The sequence below is a fragment of the Acomys russatus genome, chromosome 7 (genome assembly GCF_903995435.1).
Source record: "Acomys russatus chromosome 7, mAcoRus1.1, whole genome shotgun sequence".
Classification (NCBI taxonomy): Eukaryota; Metazoa; Chordata; class Mammalia; order Rodentia; family Muridae; genus Acomys; species Acomys russatus.
Window position 1 is genome coordinate 48,951,412 of NC_067143.1, and position 10,410 is coordinate 48,961,821.

A 10,410-nucleotide genomic window follows, 5' to 3' on the forward strand; every position below is an offset into this window, starting at 1 on the left:
GCCCCCCTCCCCACCCCCCACCCCACCCCTGTGTGAGGCACGCTGTCCCCAGCTAGGTCAAAACCGTTGTGGGAGCGGAAGGAAATGAAAGAAAGAAAAAAAAAAAAAAGAACTCTGTAGTTCAAGGCCTTTTTATTTAGCCTTCCCAAAACAGCAAACTCATTTTAAAGACTCATTGCTCAGGTGACAGAAATTTTATCCTCTCCAACCTTCCATTCTCAAAAACCAGCCTTGTGTACTTGACTGCCCGGAACAGTGGTGCGCTCCGAGGTTTCGCGGTGTTGAGCAAGGAAGATCAACGGTGGGGAGGCATGAGGTGGGGACCCTGTGTTGTGTTTGAGAGGCCTTGGTGGGGCCCTGTGTTGTGTTTCTTACCCTCTGGGGAATGCCAAAGGCGTGAGACTGGGCTACTTTCTGGTCCCTAAGAAAATGTGATGATTCTACGGGCAGATGGTTCAGGGATGACTGCGTGTGCGCAGGCTCGGCTGTGCCTGCAGAAGCTGACCCACAGCTGTCTGGTGGTCTCCAGCGACTCTGACTCACTCACCACGAGAACCCCACTGTTCTAAATGTGCCCGTCATTCTGAGGACTTCTGAACCCGCAGCTCTGGCATAGGACAGTTCTGAGCTGCCTCTGGATGACCAACACTGGAGACTCTGGCCTTACCATGTGGAAATAGTTTTCCTGAAGTCTGGAACTAATTTTGAGAAGTTTTTTTCTCAACACTTTTGTGTTTCTAACACTGTATTCTTGACTGTGTAAATACCAACAAGGCTGTAAATAAATGCAGATGTAGATACCTTCTAGAAAAAAAAAGGGGGGGAAGCATAAAAACAAAACCAGAAGTGATCCCGTGTAGCCTTCGTTGACAAATAAAAGACTATTTTGTGTTTAAAGGTGTGCAGTGTCATTTGTTGAGAGACAGTGGCAGTTACCAGGAAGGCTGGAGGAAGACCCCCACGTTAGTCCCAGAATCCCTTGCAGCTGTCGTGGACAGAGATGTCCAGAGGACACAGAAGACCCAAGATCTCACTTTATTAAGAGTATAGAGACAGCTCTCACCTCAGCCAGTGCCAAACTGACCCCATGCCGTGTCCTAGCCTGGTTCTCATCCTCAGTGGCTTCAGAGACAGAGTCCAAAGGGCTGGACCACCTGGCCCCGGCCACCACCAGGTGCAGGACCTGCTGCAGCATTACGGTGCCTTACAAATAAACAGGTGCGTGCTCATCTGTGGTGTGGTTATAATCACGTGGTACAACTTAGAGAGAAAGGAAGAAAACCCCTTAAATGTGGGTCTTTCCCGGTCTGTTCTGTTCTTTTCAAGCTAATGTAGGTCTAATCACGGTGTATAGGTACGGTATTTCTCTCATTTAATCCCACATTTAAGCTATGAGCCCCTCAGAGTCAGGGATGAAAGCGGGTGGTTTAGAAGAGGTTATTTACTAAGCCCTGCTCCCAGGTGTACATGGCAAACATTATGAAAACTTAAAGAACTGTCCTTGTAGGCCAGGAATGTCATATACCACTTTTGCTGGCCTCGGGGTTGGCCCACGCCCAAGCTCTGGGGAAAGGAGCTTCAAACTGTAGGCTCCTTCCTCCCACTCAGGCCGGATGGAGACTTCACTGCAGAGGTGGCAGGCAGAAGCATCAGTGAAGGCCTTCCACTGTGAGGCAGCCTGGTATAGACGGGGGCTGCAGTGCCACCTGACCTTTGGTAGGTCATTTAATAACTCTGAACTCCTGATCTTGCATCTACATGAGGGCGTGGTGACACAGACCTTTTGGTCAGCTACTCCTTAAAAGAAGAATGTATGTAAAGTAGGGCACTGCTCAGAATATCATAAACCCTCTCTCTCCAGGCCAGCCCCCCCAACCCACCCCCTAACTTCACTGTCCCCAGAAAGTGCAATGTTAACAGGTGCCCAGGTCTTCCTGCTTTGAGAACTACTGGCGACTACACTAGCCTCGATGCTTTGTCCATAAGAACTATTTAACACGTGCAGCACTTCAGGTGCCCCGAGTCAACAAAATCTTCCATTTCTCCCAGTTGGGCAGTTGCCCTAGGCCTGCCTTCCCTTCACAGGTGCCACAGTGGGCTGCCTGAGAACTCGGACCACCCAATCAAGCCATCAGGCCTTATTTACACCTGTCAGCCCTTCGGGCACAACCTTCACATCGAGCTGCGATGAAACACTCAAAACCTTCTTGAGACTCATTCTGCTTTCAGAAGGTAGCCTCAGCACATCGCTGGCCTCGCCTGACCCCAGCTAGCCAAGATGGGATCACTCGAGGAGTAAGCTCCCCCAGGTCAAGCAAGACTCAATATCTCCTCCTACCTGTGAGTATTCCCAAGTGCCCCCAAACAGAAGCCCAGCTCCCCATCGGACTACAGCCAGCCTCTCTTTGACTTAAGGGTCCAGTTCCGCCACTGTCTAGTCATCAGTTCACAGCTGCCCTGGAGCCAGGCACTTCAGTTAAACATTGCTAGGACAGCTTACAGAGGCTCAGCGGTGTTGGCTGTTGAGAGTGAACACCCAGCCTTCGTTCATTTCACCCGGCAAGGCTGGTACAGTCCCGTGGCCTGCCTCATAGTGAACACCTGATCAATGGCCAAGGGTTCGTAATGAGAGCAGCCGAGATGGCGGGACAGGCTACATTCAGGTAACAGTGGACAGGACTCTGTCACACTTTTGCTTGCCAGTTTTCCATGGCACCCGGCACAGGAGGCCCTCGTGTGTATCCATTAGATAAAGGGTGCACAGATGTCTGTGGTTCTGTATGAGTCACGGGGTCTCTCCACTCACCCCAGTTTGATTCCTCACTCTGAAAGCACATGGGAGATGCTCCCCAACTCTGCCCCAGTCTCCCTGACCAGATGCTTCTAGGGACAAGTTGTGTGTCTTACTGGTGAGCTCTCAGTAGAAAGAGCAAGACTTGCCTCTAGACAAGGTGCCGCTTATGTTAATCTTGGTTGAACTCACAAACACAGGTAATGGATGGCTTTGAAAGGTGAGCTGTAGGTTCACTATCTGTGTTTAACGGCGGGATCCGAATGTGAATCTAGGATTGCCTAATGCCACATTCTAAGCTATTTTAGTATTGAGGTTGGGGTACCAAGGCATTTCCCATGTGAATGGCTTCATACACCGAAGAGAGTGGGAGGTGGACAACCACCTCCCCCTCAGCAGACACAGGCTCACCTGAGATTGTATAGCATTTCTACACTTGGAGCCAACTGCATGGGCGATGAATGACCAGTGCAACCCTACAGAACTCCATGTTTGGAAGGGCTCAGTGCTCTGCTGTCACCATCTTGAATACCTTTTTCTTTTTCTTTTTTCTTTTAAAGGGGTGTGTCCTCTATTTTCATCTTATGCCGGGTTACGCAAGCTATGTGACTAGTTATGTCCATATTGCTTACCCAGTGTTGATAATCCCTCAGCATTCTGGGACGTTCTCAAGACCCTGAGATACAGTGGGCCCTAGGTTCCCAAAGGAGTGCCCATACTGTAGGCAAGAAAAATCCTTGCAGGTGCTGGGATAGGACTGACTAAAATCAGCCAAGATCTCTACGGTCAAGCGGTCCCAGAAAACTCTCACTTGATGATAAACACCTGAGTCTACCAAAGCGCTCGCGAGGAGGAGGCGTGGGGAAAGAGGAGTGGGAAGAAGCTATAAGCCGGGTTCTTCCTTTGTGGAGAGATCAGGGCTGGCTTCCAGGGGAAGGTGACACCCTGACTGAGTCGACAGAGAGAGGAATAAGAAGAGTGTTTTAGGTGGAGAATGTAGCAAGTAAAGGTACAGATGCATGCCGGGAGAGCGCATCTCATGAGTGAGGCCGCACTGGGGAGGTGACTAGAAGGCGGGACTCCCCCTCCTCTTCTGACAGTGTCTTTGCACACTCCTGCATGTTTCCGAAGCCAGTCTCCGTTTCCACCCCAAGTCTCACTAGATGGCTGGAGTGTTATTTAGACTAGGACTCCCGACTCTCTGTCGGCCATAGTCGCCAGCTTTCCTGCTTACACACCACCAACAGTTACTCTCACGATTTCACACTGATAGCACCACCTAGTGGTCACCTACAACATTTTCCCATCTCTTCGGTCTGAGTTGCAGAGAACAAAGCTAACACCAGTCTCCTGTCCAGTTTCTTCACTTCCTGGGGTTCTGGTGACCTTCATACAACATCCATTGTGACCTACAGTCAACCATTTGCACTTATTATAACCAAAAGTCTTCTCTGATTATCTTCTTAGCTTTTTTTTTATGCCTCTTACCTAGGAAGAGAAGAGAAATCCTTACTAATGTGTGACCAGGCAGGGTATGACTTCTTTTTTAAACAATTTATTTTTAATGTACATGTTCACTTTGCATCCCTTAGCAGCCCCTCCCTCCTCTCCTCCGGGTCCATCCCTCCCACTCTCTTCCCCCTAACCCTCCTTCCTTTGTCTTCAGAAAAGGAGAGCTCCCCCTCCACCACCAGCCCACCCCAGCACATCAAGTCACGTCAGTACTGAGCTCCTCCCCATCCACAGAGGCCAGGCAAGGCAGCCCGATTAGGGCAAAGTGATCAAAAACAGGCAACAGAGTCCATGTCATAGACAGCACCCGATCAACTTACCAGGGGACCCACATGAAGACCAAGCTGCCCATTGGTTACATACGTGTAGGGGGCCTAGGTCCAGCCCATGCATGCTCTTGGTTAGTACAGCCATCTCTGTAGGCGCTCATGGCTTTCTATAACAACAGCAGCAACAACAGCAACGGGACTAGAATCTCCAAGATGCCTCTGCAGGTAAAGACACTGGTTACCAAGCCTGGTGACATGAGTTCCATCCCTAGGACCCACATTGTAGAAAGAAGGGGAGAACTGACTACTGAAAGCTGTCCCTCAACTCCACACCCATGTGCAAACAAATAAACTACATATACATACATACATACATACATACACATACATGGACACATGCATGCAGAGTTTTTTTCTTTCTTTTTTTTTTTTATTAATTTATTCTTGTTACATCTCAATGTTTATCCCATCCCTTGTATCCTCCCATTCTTCCCTCCCTCCCATTTTCCCATTATTCCCCTCCCCCATGATGCATGCAGAGTTTTAAAAGCAAACAGGATGAGCTCCTCGTGCCTCTGGCCTCCACTCTGGTCTGAACAGCGACTCTCGGAAGTTGCTTCAAACATGTGAAAGGCTCTAGAAGGAAAGAGAAGAAAATAAGCTTTGAGGTCCTTTCCTCTTCTACCTTGGTGCTTTCTAGGGGAGTACTCAAGGGAGCCGGTGTGAAGAGAATCCCTCTCTAGTAAGTGTGGTGTCCCCAGCACTCTCAAGTAGTCACCCGCAAAAGCCATTGCTGAGCCTGAGGCTGGCAGAAGGTGAGCAGTGCAGTGTCCCTGACTCATGAAGTTTGGAGACTTACCCCAGGCATCATCAAGCTACCAATGACAACAGTGATGATGAGGATGAGGAAGACTTTCTTCTCCTTAGAAGCCACTGCCGGTGTCGGGTCTTTAGCAAATCTTCTTTGGTTGCGCTTTGCAATTACATCATGTCTTCCTTTGGGCAAGGCAAGTTTCAAGAGGCAGTCAACCTGGCCTGGGCACCTACAATGTGTGTGGCGTTTTCTAATGTTTTCTAAGCACCCTGGGTACACCTGCCCATTTAACCCTCACCACAGTGCACTCAGAGTGGCCCCATCAGTCTGATTTGCAAGTGGAGAGATAAAGGCATATTTGAAAGGCCATGAAGCTAGCAAATGGCACAACTAAGATGTGAACCTATACAATCCAGTTTCAGAAAGTAACATGTTATTGTTAGCCAGTGATACTGCCTCTTGAGCCCAGAAACAAAAGGGACGTATATAAACACTGACCCAGAGTCTGCACGAGAAGGCCAACGGATAATCATGGTGCACTTATCTAGTCGGTCAGTAAAGTTACCATGAAGGGCATCTGATGCCAGCTATGGGTAGGTACATAGGTACAACCTGCCTCTAGTCTCAGGAGGAAGAGAGCATCACATAGGTGATGGAATGATGGGGTGGAGTGCAGTGGGACTCCAGTGATGAGACGCAAGATCCTGACAAAGCTAAGTCAGGCAGTGCTTGAACACGGGTTCAACTGGATCTAAGGCCTACCTTTGTGCCCTGCAGATAAATCCTAAACAAATGTATTATACCTAAAGACCTCCCCAACTCTAACCTCTTCCAAGGAGAGAGAGGAATGCTGGCTGCCACGGGTCAGGCAGCCTCTTAAAAAAAAAAAAAAAAAAAGATCCAGAATCTCATAGTTCTGGATTCTGCATAGACTAGCCTTGTCTGCCATCTAGTGGTCAATATGTGTATTACACTAGATATTGGTGGCACCCTGCCTTTCTACACAAGTATAGAAGGAATGAGACCTAAGACGGAATCTTCACGTCTGTAAGCAGGGCTGAGACGATGTCTCCACTGTCTCACAAACGAAGAGGCTGAAACGGGACTCTTGAGAGTTGGCTTGATGTAGCAATAGTTTTCATCCATCATTTGTCAGGCAGCATGCTAAGCAGCTCACACTGACTGCACTGAGTCATCGTATGAATACCATAACGACAGTTATTTAACCTCCCTCCTGTCTTTTGTATTTTGAATTCTATCTTGTAATCCCCCCCCCTTACTTTGGGTGCCATTTATTTGTTAGTGAGACCTTGCAGTGACCCTGAAAAATGTCAGACAGCCTGAACATGATAGTACTTCAGAATGCCAATTCCTGTGTTCTTGAGCCTTCATCTTTCCGACATGCTCCTCGGGTTTGCATCAGGTTTGATTGTTGTAAGCAAGACTAGTTATTTATGAGTACACTCTGCCATATCTGAACAGGAATCCGTGGTAAGATTTGGAGGTGTCAGTGCAATGTAAAAGTTCATCATCATCTCCTCCTCCTCCTCCTCTTTCTCTTCTTCCTCCTCCTTTTTTCTTGGTATTTTAAGACAGTTTGTGTGTGTGTGTGTGTGTGTGTGTGTGTGTGTGTGTGTGTGTGTGTGTGTGTAGCCCTGGATATCCTGAAACACTCTCTGTAGACCAGGCAGGCCTCAAACTCACATAGATCTGCCTGCCTCTGCCTCTGCCTCTGCCTCCCAAGCACTGAGATGAAAGGAGTGCACCGCCACTGCTTGGCCTTTTTAAAAAAAAATAAATGTTGACTTAAGTTTGCTTTTCCTTTATTGGTTGCAATTGTTCTTTAAAGAAGAACTTGCAGGTTATGATACCGAGTAAGGAGTAGCTGTAGAACTTAATAGAACGTATCAAGCAGAGATGGCAGAGCAGGGGCACCAGACCTAGAGTCCCACTGAGCTCACACTGAGCACACTTCTTTTCACTATTGTAGATCCCCCAGCCTCCACTCAAGGGCCACTGGATATCCAGATACCTGTACAGGAGAAATGGCTATTTCTGGTGAAAGAAGTGGAAAAAGAGTTTTCTAGATGGGTCAATCTTGGCTTTAGAGGCCCACAGATACAGTCTGAGGTAGGATGTGCTGGCTAGTTTTATGCCAACTTGGCATAAGCTAGAGTCATCTGAGAGAAGAGAGCCTTGGCTGAGAAAAAGCCTCCATAAGATCCAGCTGTAGGCAAACATGGGGGGGGGGCATTTTCCTAATCAGTGATTGAGGGGGGAGGGCTCAGCCCATTGTGAGCGATGACAATCCTCGGCAGGTGGTCCTGGGTTCTACAAGAAAGCAGGCTGAGCAAGCCATGAGGCGCAAGTCAGTAAGCAGCACCCCCTCCATGGGCTCTGCATCAGCTCCTGCCTCAAGATCCCTGCTCTGTCTGCGTTCCTGTCCTGACTTCCTTCCATGATGAGCAGAGATATGGAAGTATAAGCTAAGTAAGCCTTTTCCTCTTCAACTTGCTTTGGTCATGTGTTTCTTCACAACAATAGCAACCGTAACTGAGACCTAGGGGATGCTTCTCTGACTGGAGGGGGTGGGTCTCAGGAATGTAGGAAAGCCTCACTTTATCTCCCCAGCTTCCTGTCCACTGGCCCCAAGTACAGTTTGTATAACTACAGGAAGTATCTGCCAGGGAGTGATGGACAACCCACAGGCTTTCTGACTGAAACTGAAATGAAGGTTCTTGGGGAAACAAAAACTATGAGCGGCCCAGTGGTAACGGAGGAACTCACAACAGTGAATGCAAAGAGCTCTTGGTGACCATGTGATGCCTAGACATCCTCTGGCATCACATGCTCAGACCTGACCATGGGCTTTGCGAACTTCACCAAGAAGACCATGGCCTGGTCCTAGACTCATCCAGTGACACTCACACAGAACAGATCCAAATATCTTTACAGAGCCTTTGAAAACCAGTTTAGGGACCACAGTCTACAAACGCTTGTTAATAACGTGTCTGTACCCAACTTGGTGGGTATGCAGACCTCCATGACAGATCCCTCACCTAACATGAGCAAAACCCTATGTTCAATCCTCAGCACCACAGAAAGAAATAAGTAAAAGGGCCAGCTGTGGTGGCACACCAGAGACAGAGGCAGGCAGAGCACTATACGTTCAAAGCCAGCCTGGTCTATAGAGAGGGTTCCAGGCCAATGAGGGTACATAGTGAAGCCCTGTCACAAAGGGGGAAAATTGTTAAGAATACATAAGTGAAAGTAAAGCCAATCTTTAAAATTTTTCTAGAATTTAAATAATACCCAACCTTATATTAAAAATATGAAAGATACTTAGCACATGAAAAAACAAGAAATCTCAATTTGGCCAGTTCTGAGATGACATAGATGTGGAAATGATCTAAACATATAAAGCAGATATTACAAAAGTGCTCCAAAAGTAATGATGGAGACTCTTGGAGCAGCTGAGGAGACAGAGCATCTGAAAGAAACAACCACGAGATGTAAAGCAGATACAAGTGGGAGCATAACAACTAAAGGAAATCTAGCCAGTAGCCTCCCCTGGCTGGGCCAGGTAGAGAAAGTGAAAGGGGGAAAAAAGGGAAGAGTCACTGAGCTAAAATAAATTGGTTAAAGTATCCACTGTGGTCAACCTCAGGAAGAATAATTGTAAAGGTGAATTCGGGACTTAGAGGTCACGGGACCATCAGGTGTAAGACTGTTGTTAGAGTCAGAGAAAGAGAGAGAGACAGAGACAGAGACACAGAGAGAGACAGAGAGACAGAGAGGGAGGAGAGACAGAGACAGACAGCGAGCATGCAGGAAACACCTGATGAAATGAAAGCTGGCAACTTCCCAAACCTAGAGAAAGCCATGAACTTTTGGAATCAAGAACATCTGCAAACTCCAAATTAGGTATTGGAGTCTATGCCCAGACACTCTCTACCCAAGCCACAGACGCTAAAGATGGAGCGATGCAACCATGGCTCTGGGGCCAGGGAGACAGCTCAGGGAGTAAAGTGCTGGAGGTGCAAATGGGAGGACCCGAGTTCAGTTCCCAGCAGCCAAATACCAGCCGGGTGCAGTGGCACACATGTCTGACATCTTACAGCTGGGAGGCAGAGGCAGGAGGAGTCCCAAGATGAGCTCCAGGTTCTATGAGGGGCCTTGACTCACAAGACAAGGTGTGGAGTGATTGGAGAAGATGCTCAACATGACCTCTGGCCTCCACGCACATAGACACAAACACACATGAATGTGCATCCACATAAGTGCACACATGAGTATACACACATGCACACTCTATTTCTTTTAGTTGAAAGAATTTAGGGGAAAACATAGCGCACGGCTTACAGGGAAACAGCGGCTCAGATGGCTGCCAGCACACGTACCATTTCTAAAGTGCTGAACGAAAAGAAATGTCAGCTCATAATTCTGAGTGTAGTGAAAAGAACCTTCAGGACAGAGGATAAAATGAAAATCCTCAGAGGAAGTGAGCTAAGGGAATCTTTGAGTGCCTGCACTCACAGTGCAGCTCAGGACACTCTTCAGACAACAGGAGTGAGGCCAGGAGGAAACCTGCAACCTTGGGAGAAGAGCAACCGAAAGTGCTAACTATTTTGCTAAACAAACTAAATGATTTTTAAATTTTTAAAACATTTTTCTTTAAACTATGGAGTGCTTCAAGATGTTTCATGTTGTTCTTGCGCAGGGGCCATGCCGATCATGTCTGTATTGTTCCAGTTTCGGTATATGTGCTACTGAAGCGAGCACTGTTTTTTAAACTCTTTAAGGTGCGTCTCATTGTTGAAAGTGGAAGGGACAGCACCCTGTGATGAGCTTTCAATACAAGGACAGAGGGACCTGTGCAGCATACTTTTACATTGCGCTTGCAATAAGATATTGTTTCTAAGCAAAGCAAGGAGGATGTCTGTTTTAAGTCCTGAAGCAGTGACTAAAAAGCAAAGACATGGTTAAAAAAAATGACAAACTTTTGAAAGCTAAAAACAACAACA

The 10,410-nt window shown here is 47.6% G+C and overlaps 1 non-coding gene across 1 annotated transcript; it reads right to left on the reverse strand.

Annotated features, from left to right (window-relative positions):
• Positions 1-10,061: 10,061 nt before the first annotated feature.
• On the reverse strand, positions 10,062-10,168 carry LOC127192574 (U6 spliceosomal RNA). Its single transcript, XR_007831040.1, has one exon. It is a non-coding gene; the product is annotated as a U6 spliceosomal RNA (small nuclear RNA).
• Between the last annotated feature and the right edge of the window lie 242 nt (positions 10,169-10,410).